Source organism: Dendropsophus ebraccatus, chromosome 12, assembly GCF_027789765.1.
Source record: "Dendropsophus ebraccatus isolate aDenEbr1 chromosome 12, aDenEbr1.pat, whole genome shotgun sequence".
Taxonomy (NCBI): Eukaryota; Metazoa; Chordata; class Amphibia; order Anura; family Hylidae; genus Dendropsophus; species Dendropsophus ebraccatus.
The window spans coordinates 8505483-8520464 of record NC_091465.1 but is presented as its reverse complement, the minus strand read 5'-3'; the positions used below and the strand labels follow the sequence as shown (position 1 = coordinate 8520464).

Below are 14982 nucleotides of genomic sequence, written 5' to 3'. Positions count from 1 at the left end.
ACTAATGCATTTGAAAGCCCTCTTACTCTTGGGATCGGCCATGTTGGATTTCAACTTCCTATCCATTTTGCACTTGAGGAGGTAAGCCTCTGCCAGAGCTGTCTCCTGGCCTCATTCAGAATAGACATATATATGCATGAAGGGAGAGACAGCTCATGAAGGTGTATGGGTGCATTTTTTTAACCTTCATGACGGTGAGAAGGCTTGGAAACTTCTCCAACAGTTAATGATAATGAAATAATGGCATTACGTAGCTGTCGGCCAAAAGCTAATTTGTCTGACAATTGTTTCTCTTGATACTCCCCCCCCCCTTCCCTTCCCCCGTTCTGCTGAGTGTTTGGAGAGAGGGGGGAATAAGTTGCTGCCAGATTTCTCTGACAGCGGCTTACCCAAGAACCAAGGAATAGAGAAGTCGAAATCCAAAATACCTGATTCTTTCAGGAGAGGGTCAGAGGTCTCCATACACAATAGATGGTCAACCAGTGAAATTGGTGCTGACACATGGGAAACTTTATTCACTATGATAAATATTTTATTGGGGCTTCTACATAAATCTTGCTTTGGTGTAAGGTCGTCAATAGCTGTTTGTCGAATCTTGTATCTCGGTGTCTAAGCAGAGTCTGGAAGAGTGTGATTGGTGCTATCGTTGGTCACGTTACCATCTCGTGATTTGCAAATGACACTACACTCTTCATTTGTTCTGATGACTAAATTCATAACATTTTTAGGAATAATGAATCTGAACTGGCTTTTCAGATGTTTCAGTGTATTCACTAGAATGCTACCACCATAGGATGTAATTATTCTCTGCCAAAGCTTTGCCGGTGCAGCTTCATTATGGAATGTCTGTATTCTAGCGTCTTATCCCACATCGCGCCTGTAGAGTTACTGACATAGCAATGGGGGATTTTCTGCACAGTATCCTCCCAGGACATTCGGGCTAATTAGGCTGCAATAAGCACCATTGACTTCTCATGGCAATCATTATCATCAAAGATACAAAGAGGTCGGATTATGTGCTGCTGAATCTCAAGAATTCATGCTATTAAACTGCATTTAAGTCCTCTATAGGTCAGCAGGTCGTGAATCTTCTGGGTAGATGGTAGACTTCTGGCTCTCACGCCCTTTCTTGCGAATGGAAATTGGGCGATCCATTTAGATAGTGGATTAAAGCTTTACAGTAGGGTTTAGAAAGTGTACTTGTGAAATATCAGATAAACCTGCCCTGTCTCTTCCAGTTGCATCACTGTCCGGGATTACTTTAATTGAGTTGACTTGAAAAGCTTTTTGATATGAGAAATAATCTGTGCGGTCAATAATCTGTTGGGAGAATATATGGTAGGTACGATAAGAGCCATGACTCCAGGACGAGGGATCGGGTAGAGGGATGGGAACAGAACGTAAAACACAGGGGCTTTCTGGGTGTTGTGCATAGTCCCAAGTGATATACTGTAGCATGAATACAAAGGAACTTACGTGTACTAATGGATAGGTAGCCCTTTATGACGTGCTGTGTGAAGGGGAAAGATGAGCCTCAATCCCTGTTGCTGGCTTTAGAAACTCTACTGGGGGTCCCTTGGGTACCTTGAAAAGATTTAGGGAAGAGGAAACTGGTGGTCACAAGTGGCACTGCTCTAAAGCCTCAGTGAACACTACACACTGTTTCCACCCCAGGTATATAGGGTGATATAGAGGTACTATACAAGGAAATGGATGTGGGCCACCATCCCACCCATTAACCAAGGTAATAGAGAAGAAGAAACTGGTAAATACTAGTGGTGATGCTCCAATGGATGCCAAGATGTCAACACAAAACTAGATTACAAATTGGATACAAATAGTAGAGACAAGTGAATAGGAGTCACCGGTAATATTACTTCCTGTGGTAATGGGATTAATTTATCCCTCTATATATGACATAGGTGTTGGTCTGGTAGCTATCAGAAATGTAGGAATAGCATTAGGGTCTCCAGTAGCATTGAGCAAAGTTGCCAAACTGGTCCAGTTCAGTAACATTCTCCGAACTTGAATGCTCTGTATTTGACTCACGGCATCTGGAAAGTTATGGCTATGAGTGTGTCCATGTTTCCCACAACTCCCTAGGGCAGCATCTACCTTCCAGATAGCTGGTGCTCTGTTTGGGCCTCTGTTTTTGGATATTTTTCATAGTTTGTAATGACCTATGGAATTCATCATAGTCCTGGTCATGCGTGAACCCCCCCCCCCCCCCCCCCTTCATTATACAGGAGTTATTAGTATTCTAGGAATTGGCTGGAACTATTTAAGTAGCGACTTGAAAGAAATGATTAAGTATTAGACTCCAGAGTGAGATGCTCTTCATCGGGGCAACTTGTGTGGCAGTGTCAGCCGAGAGACCTACTGCAATTCCTATACGCTGGGTGGTGTCTGTAATGAATTCATAGGCACATAGGCTGTGTTTATTTAAGGTTTCATGAATTTTTACATATAAGTTACACATTTTGTTCCGCTCCCCCCCTTTCCGTTGTAGACCTTGCATCTCCAGCTCATTAGGTCCGGTAATTAGCGAGGTAACCGAGTCATGTGCGCGGCTTTCAGCAACTTTTTGCTGATATAAACATCATCAATAATTCTGTCAAACAGGGCTGTCCCTGATGGCGTATCCACTCTGTGTGTATACAGGTTGAGAGGAGAGAGAAATGACATCCTGCTTGGCTATACGTTATTGACTGGGCAGAGGTTACGCCAGCTGTGACATATTTTTGTAACACAAGCTTTTATTTCAGATGTTTTGGAACAAAACATTTACTGTTGTGGAATGCGTGTGTCTCCGACAAAGGGGGAAGAGATCCCTCGGCTAATGAAGGATTACACAGGCTTCATGACATTGCTTTTACGCTATGCATTGAGATACATATTTTTTGCGGTATTTCGAGTGTTTTTAGACTTTAGACCGCAGAATTTGGTTTGTTCCCTTATTATTATGGATATAAATTCATTGTATGCAAATCAATGCTGTCCCAGAAGAACAAAAGCATCTTCTCTAGCCATAGCTTAAGGTAGCTAGTAGACATGGGCAAACCCCCACAATTCATTTTACAAAATTTATTTTCAAAATGGCTGACTCAGATTTGATTGTAAACTTGTTGTCAGGGTACATAGCTCCTGGCTAGTGTTGAACGGATGTGTCAAAATGTTTGTGTTCGTCAATGTTATCCGAACCCGGACGCTCGGCATTTGATTCCCCATGGCTGTAGAGGTTGGATGCAGTATCCATGTGTTCCAGGGCTTCCTAGGCTGGCATCCAACTTCTGCAGCATCGCTGAATCAAACACTGAGCATTTGGGTTCGGATACCATTGCCGAACCTGACACACTACTCCTAACCCAGTGAATATAATAGAGAGTGTAAGCAACTTTGTATAGAGCAATGCCGCTACCTAAGGGCCAGTGTACAGGAGCTGCTGCCTTAGTATACATGTCCTGCGGCTCAGTACATACTGCTCAAAAACAGCATCAGCATCCATAAGGTATGATGTCTTCCCTTTAGAAGTGTCCGGTATTGTCGAAAAGGCAACGCGATTGTGATAAGTGGAGGCGACGAGACAGGTCAACCCCGAAGAGGATAAAATAAGAGGATGTGTAGGAATATGGACAGAGAGACAAGGCCCCGCTCAGCAGTAGGCTAATTGGTAAATACAATGGCGGTGGAGATGGGGAAGCCGACTTCTAGAAATCTTCAATTGGACAATGTATTTAAGAACTGAGAAAGGAGGAAGTGCCAGCTGTGACTGCGAGCGAATTAGCTGGAGTCAGGGATATCTGAAAGAGGTAGAAAGGCAAAGAGGGAAGATTAGGAGACAATTCACTATAAATTAGGTGCACCATTCAAGGTACATGAAAGAATGTCCACGTCCTAAGCAGGAAACGGATAGGAATAGGCTCCAAGACTAGGTCGGGATTACGTGAACTTGGACTACACAAAAACAATCAATATCTATACATAGGTAAAGATAAAAGTCATCAGCATCTAAATATTTTCTCGTCTCTTATTTCTGTGGAAGGTTTTTTAAAAAAAAAATAATACTAAAAAATAAAATAAAGATACAGAAAAAAATCATAATAATAAATAAAATGTTGTGTTTGATGACTGATATGGTTAGGTTATGTTGACGTCCCCGACCCCCCCCCCCCCCCCACCCGGGTGAACTGCATTTCATGCAGTGCTTTACAACCATAATTATACAAGTTGTCAAAATTACTGAACCAAACTTCTGCCATGTTAAAAATTCTAAGCAATGTCCCGATTTAAAACGGTGAAAGACAAAAGCAATAAATAAATTACAAAAACTACTATAAAAAAATTAAAAAAAAAAAAAACTGGAATGGAAGCTGTGTGTGTAATATTTATTTATTTGATTGATTGAAATAAATATTTAAGTAAAATTAAAATATGGAAATCTTTTTCAAAAATGTAAAAAAAAATATATAAAATTGAAATTTCCAGGAAAACCTATAATTGATCCTATGCCCCCAGTGCTGTTCTTCCATCTTCTAAAGTCTTCTCTCTCCCTGCTCAGCCAATCAGGGAGGAAAGAACAGCAAAGGTTGTGGCAGCTGCAGCGTCGGGGTTGCGGGGGAGGAGGTGAGTATGTCGGCTTTTGTTGTTGTATTGCACAGGGTTAACTATTAGGTTTTCCCGGAAAACCTCTTAAATTAAAATAAAGGATACAATAGAGTAGAATCCTGTCTGCGCAGACATTAATTCCTGTTTACCATTGTTGTGTTCACTTGTTGATTAAGGATTCTCGTATCGGCGCGGCCTCCTTTACCGAGCAATGACATTAATAACACGCTTGAAGTGCGGCAAATGCAAATTAACAGTATAATTAATTCAAGTGTCACTGTAAAACATTGCCGCTTCCCGCGTAAGCAACGGCCTCTTGATTGGCGATTATGGTAATTTAGGCAAATTGCTAAAGAATTGTTAAATCTTCCTATTTGGATAAATATGGCTGATCTAACGCATTGTAGTCATTACAGGTTGGCGCTGCCAGTCTACGTGGGGAGAGGAACATGGGCAGCAGTCAGGATGGCAAACATAAAACCAATCATTTCATCAATATTTTTATTAACATTTTATGCACCTGATTGTACATTCGCTTTAAGCTGTACAGATAAGATAGTGGTTGGCAGACAGCTTTCTCTTCCAATCCCTACACCTTCATCATTGCCAAAAATAGAAGGCTCCAATCATCTTTATCTTCTTTGGGGATTCTTTAAGGGGTATTCCTATCTGAGGTTGTTACCTCCATTACTTGTAGGATTATTGCGTTCCTATTCTGTGTGCTGGTGGTCGGACCCCAGCTATCAACTTATCCTCCCCTATCCTATGAATAGAGAATACCAAGATCAGATGGTAAAACCCCTTCATGTTGGTTTGGTCATCTTCATCATTGGTTTGGCCCATAAGATGTATTTTTTCTGTCTGAGGAGACCGATGTTATAAAAGAAGACGCTAAAGGGGTTGTTCAGGATACAATTATATTAAGCTATGCTGTGGGGACCACCAGTTCTGGGCTTGCCATTCTCAGTTATTTTAAAACATCCAGTGATGTGCCGCCCCTACCTGGAAATGGAAGCTCTCTATACTGTCTGAGCTTCTATAGACTCTATAGAGTCACTCAGAGCGCGCTCAGTAATGTTTCACATTCATCTCAAGGGGACAGAGTCTGTCTATTGTCTTCTATGTCCATGAGGCTTACTGTAAAGCATGTCACTAAATGCTGTTACAAACAGTTCAGGCAAGATGGCTGCCCCCATAAAAAAGTACAAAAAGTTAAATAAAAAAAATTACAATCAGAAAATAGAAAAAGATTGAAATGTTATAGTATCTGACTGACTGAAAATCTAGGTGATATGTTCCCTTTAAGGGCCCATACAATCTATTTTTACAGATTGTGCCCTGAAGCCTAATGTGACCCCCACTTTATGCCTAATGTGTCTTGTTTTTCGTGAGGGGCATCATAAAACTAACCGTAGGGTTGCTGCAGGACGGGACCTAAGCCAATGGCCAGTGGAGCTTATTCCATCCAAAATACAAAGGGAAGCAAACCCGAATCTTCCCGATACAAGAAGATGACATCACAAGCACAGCGTACAGTAACAGTGTCCTAGCGGCAGTCATCATCGCTAGGGTGAGAATTCCCCTCTAAGTAACAGGATTAAAAATTTGGAAGCCGTTCGCTTGCAATACATCACTAACCTCAAATGAGGTTAATTCTCATTTTGTCTTCAGACTGACATTGGGGAAGAAAGAGGAGGAGAAGAAGAAGAAGAAGAAGAAGGAAAAAAAAAAAAAAAGCTTTTGACAAGTTTGGTTAATTTGCACTCCATTCACTTTTTCGTGAACACCCATCAGGGCTGCTATAGAACTGTTCTGCAATTGACCTTATTCAATGTCAGAGTGATATACTGGGAAGCAGGCCAGTTTTCACAATGCCAAAAACAGCAAATTGGACGGAAGCTTCACAGTTTCCTTCCTCTTTTTCTGTGGTGTAGCCCGGCATACGACGAGTTAAAGTTGCTTTATTTGTTTAACAGTAGTAACGGGGCTCGGAGATACATAAACCTTCATTATACCAGTATGGAGGCTAAACTTCATTATAACCAGGCAAAGAATATTTTTGTAATGTATTAAGTATAATTCAAAATTTTTTACTGCTAATAATAATCAATATCATTGTCATTTATGGAAATAACGTCTAATAATTTTAGTTTTTCGTGTTTTTTTTGTGTAGCGATATTGCCCCCATCCTCTTCTCTTATCTTTGCAGCCTCCTTAGGATCTTTACCTAAAGTTCCATTACATATTACATAGCACAGGTTATAGGATGGGGACAGCTCTGGAATTTTAGAATCTAGAATGTGATAATTTTACATTATTTTTGTTATTTCTTTTTTATTTCTTGTTTATTTTTACATTTTTTTTCCTAGTTCAATATGAAGCACAATAGTCATATTTATCCTTAAAGGAGAACACTGGAGAAAAAAAAATGTTTTTGAATCAACTAATGTTTAAAATGTTATACAGATTTGTAATTTACTTCTATCTCCAGTACTTATGAGTTGCTGTATGCCCTGCAGGAAGTGGTTTATTCTTTCCAGTCTGACACCTGCTGCCACCTCTGTCTATGTCAGGAACTGTCCAGAGCAGCAGTAAATCCCCATAGAAAACTTCTGCTCTGGACAGTTCCTGACATGGACAGAGGTGGCAGCAGAGAGCACTGTGTCAGACTGGAAAGAATACCCAACTCCTGCATGGCATTTAGCAGCTGCTAAGTACTGGAAGATTTGAAGTTTTTAAATAGAAGTAAATTACAAATCTGTTTAACTTTCTGACACCAGTTGACTTTCAAGATTCCTTTTCTCTGGAGTACCCCTTAAAATGACTTTCCTTTGGCTCAGTGTATATGTAGAAATTCTCATTAGTAGCTTAGTAATCTCTTGTGCGTTTGATGTAATGGAAATGGGGGGGGGGGGGGGAGGGGCGTCCAATCAAGGGAGACAGAGCTACAGGTAGGAAGGAGAGAGCAGTAGCCTCAGCCAATGATAAGACAGGGGGTGTGTCTTAGACTTCCTCAGACTTCCTGTAGGCACTGCAGCTAAACTGTTGTCACAGATAACAGCTCTGCCTTAAAGGGGTAATTCAAAGGTAGAAAAGCATGTCTTCTCTTTTCCAGAAACAGCGCCCCTCTTGTCCTCAGTTTAGATGGGGTTTAGCAGCTTAGTTCTATTAAAGTGAATGGAGTTGAACTGTAATACCACATATAACTTGGGGACAGGGGTGGCACAGTTTAAAAAAATAAATAAATAAATCATCCCCTTTATGTTGTGACTTTACATTATTTAACGCTTGTAAAGCTGTGACTGGACAAAACAAGATCCTAGACTAGGTTTGCCCCACTGTTAACCCGTACACTGGCATGGCAACCAGAAATGTTCTTATAGCGGATATTGAGTATTACAAAAACAGAGCTATTTTCTTTCATAAACAGCGTCACTCCTGCCCTCAGGTTGTATGCAGTATTGCAGCTCAGACCCATTGAAATGTATGGAACAGAGTTGTAATACCACACACAACCTGAGCACAAGAGTGGTGCTGTTTTTGGAATAAAGTCGATCTGTTCATCTGATCCAAAGGGTATTCCAATCTCGGAAATGTTTGGTGGCCTATAGGCAATGAATTGCATGGTCATTTTTACCCGAATTGTGCAATTGCAAATTTTCTACCTACAATGCAAATACAATAAAATACAAAAAATTGCAATTGAATTTTGACTAGAGATGAGCAGAACTGGAGCATGCTGGAGTGCGATAATTGTCATTTGAATACCTGTGGCTGAAGAAGTTCGGTGGAGCCAAGGAGTCTGGAAAAACATGGGTACGGCCATTTTCTAGGGCTGCATCCAACTTCTTCAGCCTCCGGTAATCAAATGCCGAACAATTGTATTCCAGCATGCTTGAGTCGCTCTGAATTCTAATGGGGTTACAATGGAGCTTTTATAAAAAAAAAAAATGTTATGGTTAGCAGAAGTAACTTTCTACATTGATATTCTCGACCCTAAAAAATTACTGTAGTTGTTACTTTGTTTGCAGCACAATTTTTTGTAAACAAAGCCCTGACACCCGCCTGTAACCTTTTGTATCAGGATTTCCCCGGAGGCGATGGAGAGATACTTGACCAACTTTTTAATGTGTGGAAGTTGGCACCATGATGGCCTTCCCTTTATCATCTCCTGCGTCTCCTCCTTTGGATGCCCTCGGGTCTTCTCATTTCCCCTTCTCTCTCACAGATTCTACCCATGTCCGCACCCTCATTAATCAATGTCAAGTGACTGAGTGTACAACAAGAGCCGTATTCTTTCACTGCCCCCTCAACCCTCATATATCTCATTGTTCGAAAAAAACTGATTCAGATGGCAAGAACACAGCCTATACAAGACATAAAAGAGATGAGACAAAAATGAAAAGAATCGCGAGGAGGAAAAGAACGAGAGAGAGCAAAGAGAAGAGGCAATTCCCCCTCCCCCTCCAAATACTCAAATAAGGCACAATGATAATTTTAATTATTCATACATTTATGAAAACAAGCATTGAAAGTGAAGTGTATGATGGTCTTTGTCTGGTCCTTCGGGCCTTGTCCCTTGTTTGGCTTTAACCTTTACAGTAACTTAGGCGAATAAGTTCAGCTCCTCACAAAGAAGAGACTTTATTTGCCTGGGAAAATATTTCTGCATCCTCAAATATGAAAAATGAAGTGAAGGTATTTTGCGCTGATGTGGTATATCTTAAATCAGGAGGACGGATTCGCCTTCTGCCCATCGGATGCTAAACAAATCCGGTGACACTACATTCCCTGGCAATCCTTGTATTAAATTCTGGAACAAAAATCTTATTAGACGGAAAGTAAACATTGCCCACTGTCATACATTGCTTGGCCTGTCTATGACCGTCTATACCAGATGTATCCTGCCTTTAAAGTAGGGGTGGATCCCTTGGGGACTCATCCATATACTGTGCCCATAGCCCTAATATTAAAGGGGTACTACGTAGTTTTGAGCAGAGTTGCTGAACTGTTCGGATTCATATATATATATATATATATATATATATATACTGTATATATATATATATATATATATATATATATATATAATAGAATGAGGTGTGTTTACACCTTGTGCTAAACAATGCCACAGGCAAAGCAGCAGACAGGGAATGAATACAGAAGCTGGTTTAGACTTACTGAATAACCTGCTGTGTACTGAAATGTTCTGCAGCAGCTCTGGGTGGGGAACTAACAACAGTGCTGTGGGAAGGAGTATGCAGGATGGGAGGACTGTGAGTAACAGCTGAGGGAAAGCAGTGCATTCTGGAGATTTTACTGAGCAACTTCTCAACCACAAAGTAGAAAGAGGTCACTATATGGAAGAGGATTACATACGCCCAAAACAAAAGATTTTTGTTGATTTTAGAACTAGGGAAGACAGGTGAGCAATTCATATCCTGGAAAACATAGATACAGCCTATGGCTGTGTCCATGGCCAATTGAATTTTTTTAGGCAGCCCTAGGGCTGCATACAACTCCTTCAGACTTGTTGGCTTGAATGGACTTGAGCATGCTTGGGTTGCGCTCATCTCTGACTGATGTACCATAGTGGGAATGTGCCAAACGTAGTCTGAAAGTACAAAACTAGAGAAATAGGAGCTGCTGCACCTCACACCCATGGCTGAAACCAACGCCAGGATGTTGGTATATAATTTGATCAAACCCTATTGCCTCATGTACCACATGCAGGTCCCCTGGCTCACATGAGTCCCTACGCTAAAACAACACTGTGTTGGTCAGCCAACCCCGCAAAGCAAGCGATAACAGGGGAGGGGGGCCTCAGAATGGCCCTGCAACTCCACTGTCACAGGACCAAACCCACTGGGCCCCCCAAGCCCCACAGGCACTGCCGGTGGAGAAAGTGACCACCAAGCAACACAAGTGTGAACAAGGTTTTACACTTACATTTACACAGAAAGATTATCTGACAGATTATCTGCCAAAGATTTGAAGCCAAAGCCAGGAATGGATTTAAAAAGAGGAGAAATCTCAGGCTTTCCTTTATGACCTGATCTCTGTTTATAGACTGTTCCTGGCTTTGGCTTCAAATCTTTGGCAGATAATCTGTCAGATAATCTTTCTGTGTAAATGACCCTTACGTTTCATGCTGTTCCCTTCATATCACAGCTTGGTGTTTCCTTCCCTCTTACATGCCAACTATTGTTGATGAAGACTCTATGGATAGTGACTTAAGGATTTCTGGTGGAAAAGAACACACAATGGTGTGAAGAAGGCCCAATCCTGTAGATTCCGCTTCCTGGTTTATCCCTTTATTGGGTCAATGTATCTAGTTGTTCACAGTGCCACTCCAAGAAGCCGTATGGCTTAGAGCCCTATTACACAGGACGACTATTGTGCAAATTATCATTATATCATTTGAATTTACACGTTAATCATTTTGTGTAAATGCCGGCAAGGATCAAACCACCAACGAGAAATCGCTCATAGTTCGTTTGGTGCTGACACCAAAATGATTGCACTCGATCGATAATCGTTGAGTGTAATTCCGCTACGTTCCTTCATTTGTCAGGATCAGGAGTAAACAATCTTAGTAACAATTGTTACTAACGTTTATCGTTCTGTGTAATATTGGGACGATTTTAGGTTAACGATAAACAACCGCTTCATCTATTAGGACCCGTCATGTGATCATAAACATCTGGTCTCAGCTTGGACGATGTTTTTTTGCTTTGAGTTTTGCAGCCTATGGCCTACACTCCCTGCTCACCTTTCAGACACTTCCGACTTCTCAATACGTTCTCCTGACATCACCCGTGAACTGGTCGTCCCGGCTATGAGTGGTGGCAGGTTAATGAAATTATTTAGCCATTTTATTAGAGGCAAAGCTTGAAAGAGAGGAGGATTGTACCAAGAAGATATATTTTCCCCGGTGACAGACATGTTTTCCTTCAAGCTCATTATGTCAAAGGACCACATTGCAGTATCACTGGTTGCCATGGCTTTAGCCGAGTCCTTGTTCTTCACCACTTTGGTAGCTGGGGAGAAAGGGATAACAATATCTTAGACGGACTTGTAGGATAATACATCCCGGGTAATTACTGATGGAGTTAACATGTCCGGGGTGATTTATCTGTTGATTCATTTAGTTTACAACTCTTCCTTTTCCTTGGAAACCATCCAAGCGTCTCTTGGTTTAAATCATTCGGGATAGTGGTATTCCAAAATATAGATGTCTACTATTTGTTGAAGAAATAGACGGAACATGCCAGGATGGCTGGGTCAGGTAATTTTACATCGGCCACTGTCAACTCCCGGTTATTATCAAAGCAAGCGATCTCGCTCCCATGTTGATTCATGAGGCTGATGACTCTTGATGAATTTGTCCATCTTTTTCACATTACATACTTGGGATACTTTCAATGGGAAACCAGGGAGCGTAAGATATACTGTATACATCTATTTAGCAGCAGATGGGTTATTTTCTCAGGAATCTGTATATTTGGAAGCAAAACTTCTTTCAGCCGAGAGCTCAGACTTTCCGGGTTGGTAGACAAAGCGCACGAGTGTCTTAAACAGCTAAACTTCATTAATATTATAGGAAATATTAGGCAAAAAAACTAAAAAAAAATCTGCAAAAACAATATTAGTCCAGAGATGCCAGGCTGTAACTGTCAAGATCAAGTCAAGTCAGGTGGAAAAATTCTCCTACTTATCCAGACTTGGAATCTTGCCCATACGTTGTAATTGTATAGTAGTGTATAGTAATATGGCATATGCTAAGAAAACACACACCCTAAGTCAGGTTACAAGGCTCCTTTGTGGGTCAGACTTGCAGATTAGCTACTATATCTATAGGTGGCAATAAAGGGGTTTTCAGCTTTAAGCTTACTTGCCCACCCTCCGCACCCCTCGGGATCTTTAGATCAGCTCCCCGGCTTCTTTGTTATGAATGGATCTGTGGGTTGGTGCGTGACCTGCAGCCCAATTCATTTTCTATGGAGCTGCTGGAAAGAGTTGAGGGCTGTACTCAGCTCTATAGAGAATGAATGGAGCTTCGGGTCATGCGCCAGCCATTGACACCAAAGGATTCCGGGTGCCGATCTAAAGATCCTTGGGGGGCATGGAGGTTGGACCCCCCATGATCTTAAACTTGCCCCCTATCCATAGGACAAGTACGTTTAAATCGAAAAACCCTTTTAAGATAGTTTTCTTCTTTCTGCATAACTAATTTTCATACTTTTGCCATGAATCATTGCTTATAAGACTCCGTACCTTCAGCTTGATCTCCTCATTGAGAACCAGTTCTCCCCAGAGCAAACAATACACATTAATGGTCTATCGTAGGCATGTGCTTAGAGGTAAGCCCCTTTAGTACATCAGCCCCTTAATGGTTTCCCAGACACAGTTGTGTATCTTGCCTGCGACTGGGTCTTGTACTGAAGCTTTGTCCCATTCAAATGGTTGCTGGAGGACCCCAACACCAATCAGTTGGGGCCCCCCGGGGTTGGACCCTGATTGATCACACATTTGCCAAAATTTATCAACGCTTGAAACCCAAACTGTCTGGTTTTGCCCATAGCAATCAATTTATTAGAGGTTGTTAAGATGAAGGATGAGCTGTGATCAGTAGCTATGGGCAAACCAGACATCTTTGGTTTCTTGTAGGTTGATAAATCTGTTTTTTCAAAGTGTTAACCCTTATGTTTCTTAAAGGAAATCTGTCAGCTGCAATTTACATTCCAAACTGCTAACACTGTTAGGTAGTTATTAGGTCAAGAAGACACATTGTACCTTTCATATATCCAGCGGTGCTTCCAGAACACAGAAAAATGATTTTATTACCTACATATGCCCTACATACCCTACATATGTTTTAAGTATCTAGTGGGGGCAAGACCAAACCCCCCAAGACAGCATGCACCAAGTGTCCCAAAGACGCGCCCTTAACCTTTCCAATGTCAAAGGGTTTGATCAGTAGGGGTTTCTGTATGAAAACCCCAATGTATCCATTAAGCCAGAAGGAGCCTTTGGCTAAACTCTTCACTCCCTAGCTGTTTTCCATTCTCTTTCTTGTTGTAGGAGACAGTCTTAATTGTGAGTCTAGGAAGATTGTCTTAGGTAGCTAGCTGGATATCGGCCCAAGCTGGGGAGTGAAGGACATACCTGAGAGCTTCTTCCACCTCTAGTGATCTGAAAACTTTTGAAATGTCTCTAGGACATCAAATCAAGAGGATCCAACAGCATCTGTAGAGCATTTTCAAAGCTTTATTTGCATAATCCAGTACATGTGATGCAACTTTTCAACCCTTAGTGGGTCTTTGTTGAGCCACTGACCCACTAAGGGTCGAAATGTTGTACGGAGGGGATTGTGCGTTCTTCACACCATTTTGTGTTCTTTCCCACCAAAAATCCTCAAGTCTTTATGCCTAGAGTAGTCTTCATCAACAATAGCTGGCATGTGAGGGTGTTAGGACTTGGGCCGTGTGTTTGGCTCCTGGCGTCGTCCATGCGTGCGGCCGAGGCATATATAACAACCGCTCAGGCCAGTTGCTAGGGGCACAAGGACAGCATCCATAGCAGCCAGACTGCTTCTCATGTTTTTCTCTGCTCTGCTATTCCTTGTTGTAGCAGTGGCCATGGTTTCACTCCCTTGGCAGATCAGCATAAGGTATGGTGTTAACTGATTGTTGACTGACAGCTGACACACCAGTCAGCAGTTGGTATCTGGGCAGTACCTTCCCCTGTTTCCCACCCCTTTCCTGTGATAGAGCCTAGATATCCAGCGTTTCTTGACCTAGCAATTTCCTCTGACTTGTACTACTGATTACCCAACTTGTACCCTGACTATTCTTTGGATCCCAACTTTGTACTTAAATCGTCGGTACTATCCCCTTTTTGTGTGTACGTCTTTGTCTCTGTTTTGTATTTCCACTTGGATCAGGTTAGGGAACACTGCCCAGTTGTCCGCTGCCATTTAGGGCTGTCAAGGCAAATAGGAAGGGCCAGCTGGGGCGGGTGTCAGTTCTAGGGCTGCACCTATCTATTGTCATCCCAGACCCACCTACATGACAAAGGGCCCTACTACACGGAGCGATAATCAGCCAAATCAGGCCGATTCAGCCGATTATCACTCCATGTAATAGAGACAATGATCAGCCAATGAAACGGTCATCGGATGATCATTTCTTAAGATGCCGACTACACATCACTACATGTAAGAAGGATGCGCAGCCAATGGCTGACGATTGTGGGATAAAATAATAATAAAGTATTTACTTACCTTTCCATCTTCCCTGGTGTCTTTGGGCCTACGCCAGTGTCTGCAGCTGCAGCTCTGCCTTTTGTTCCAGTCTCTGTGCTTACAGGCTCAGC

The 14982-nt window shown here is 41.8% G+C and overlaps 1 protein-coding gene across 10 annotated transcripts in view; it reads left to right on the top strand.

Moving 5' to 3' along the window:
• The window catches only part of PRDM16 (PR/SET domain 16), a 557902-nt gene that overhangs the window by 253862 nt on the left and 289058 nt on the right, over positions 1 to 14982 (top strand). Inside the window, exon 1 of one of the 10 annotated variants that reach the window (XM_069948445.1) lies at positions 14159 to 14278. The exons of the other annotated variants lie outside the window; for them this stretch is intronic. The gene's annotated coding sequence lies outside the window, so the exon portion shown is untranslated. Of the gene's footprint in view, positions 1 to 14158; positions 14279 to 14982 lie in introns of those variants that run through there. 10 annotated transcript variants of the gene reach the window in all.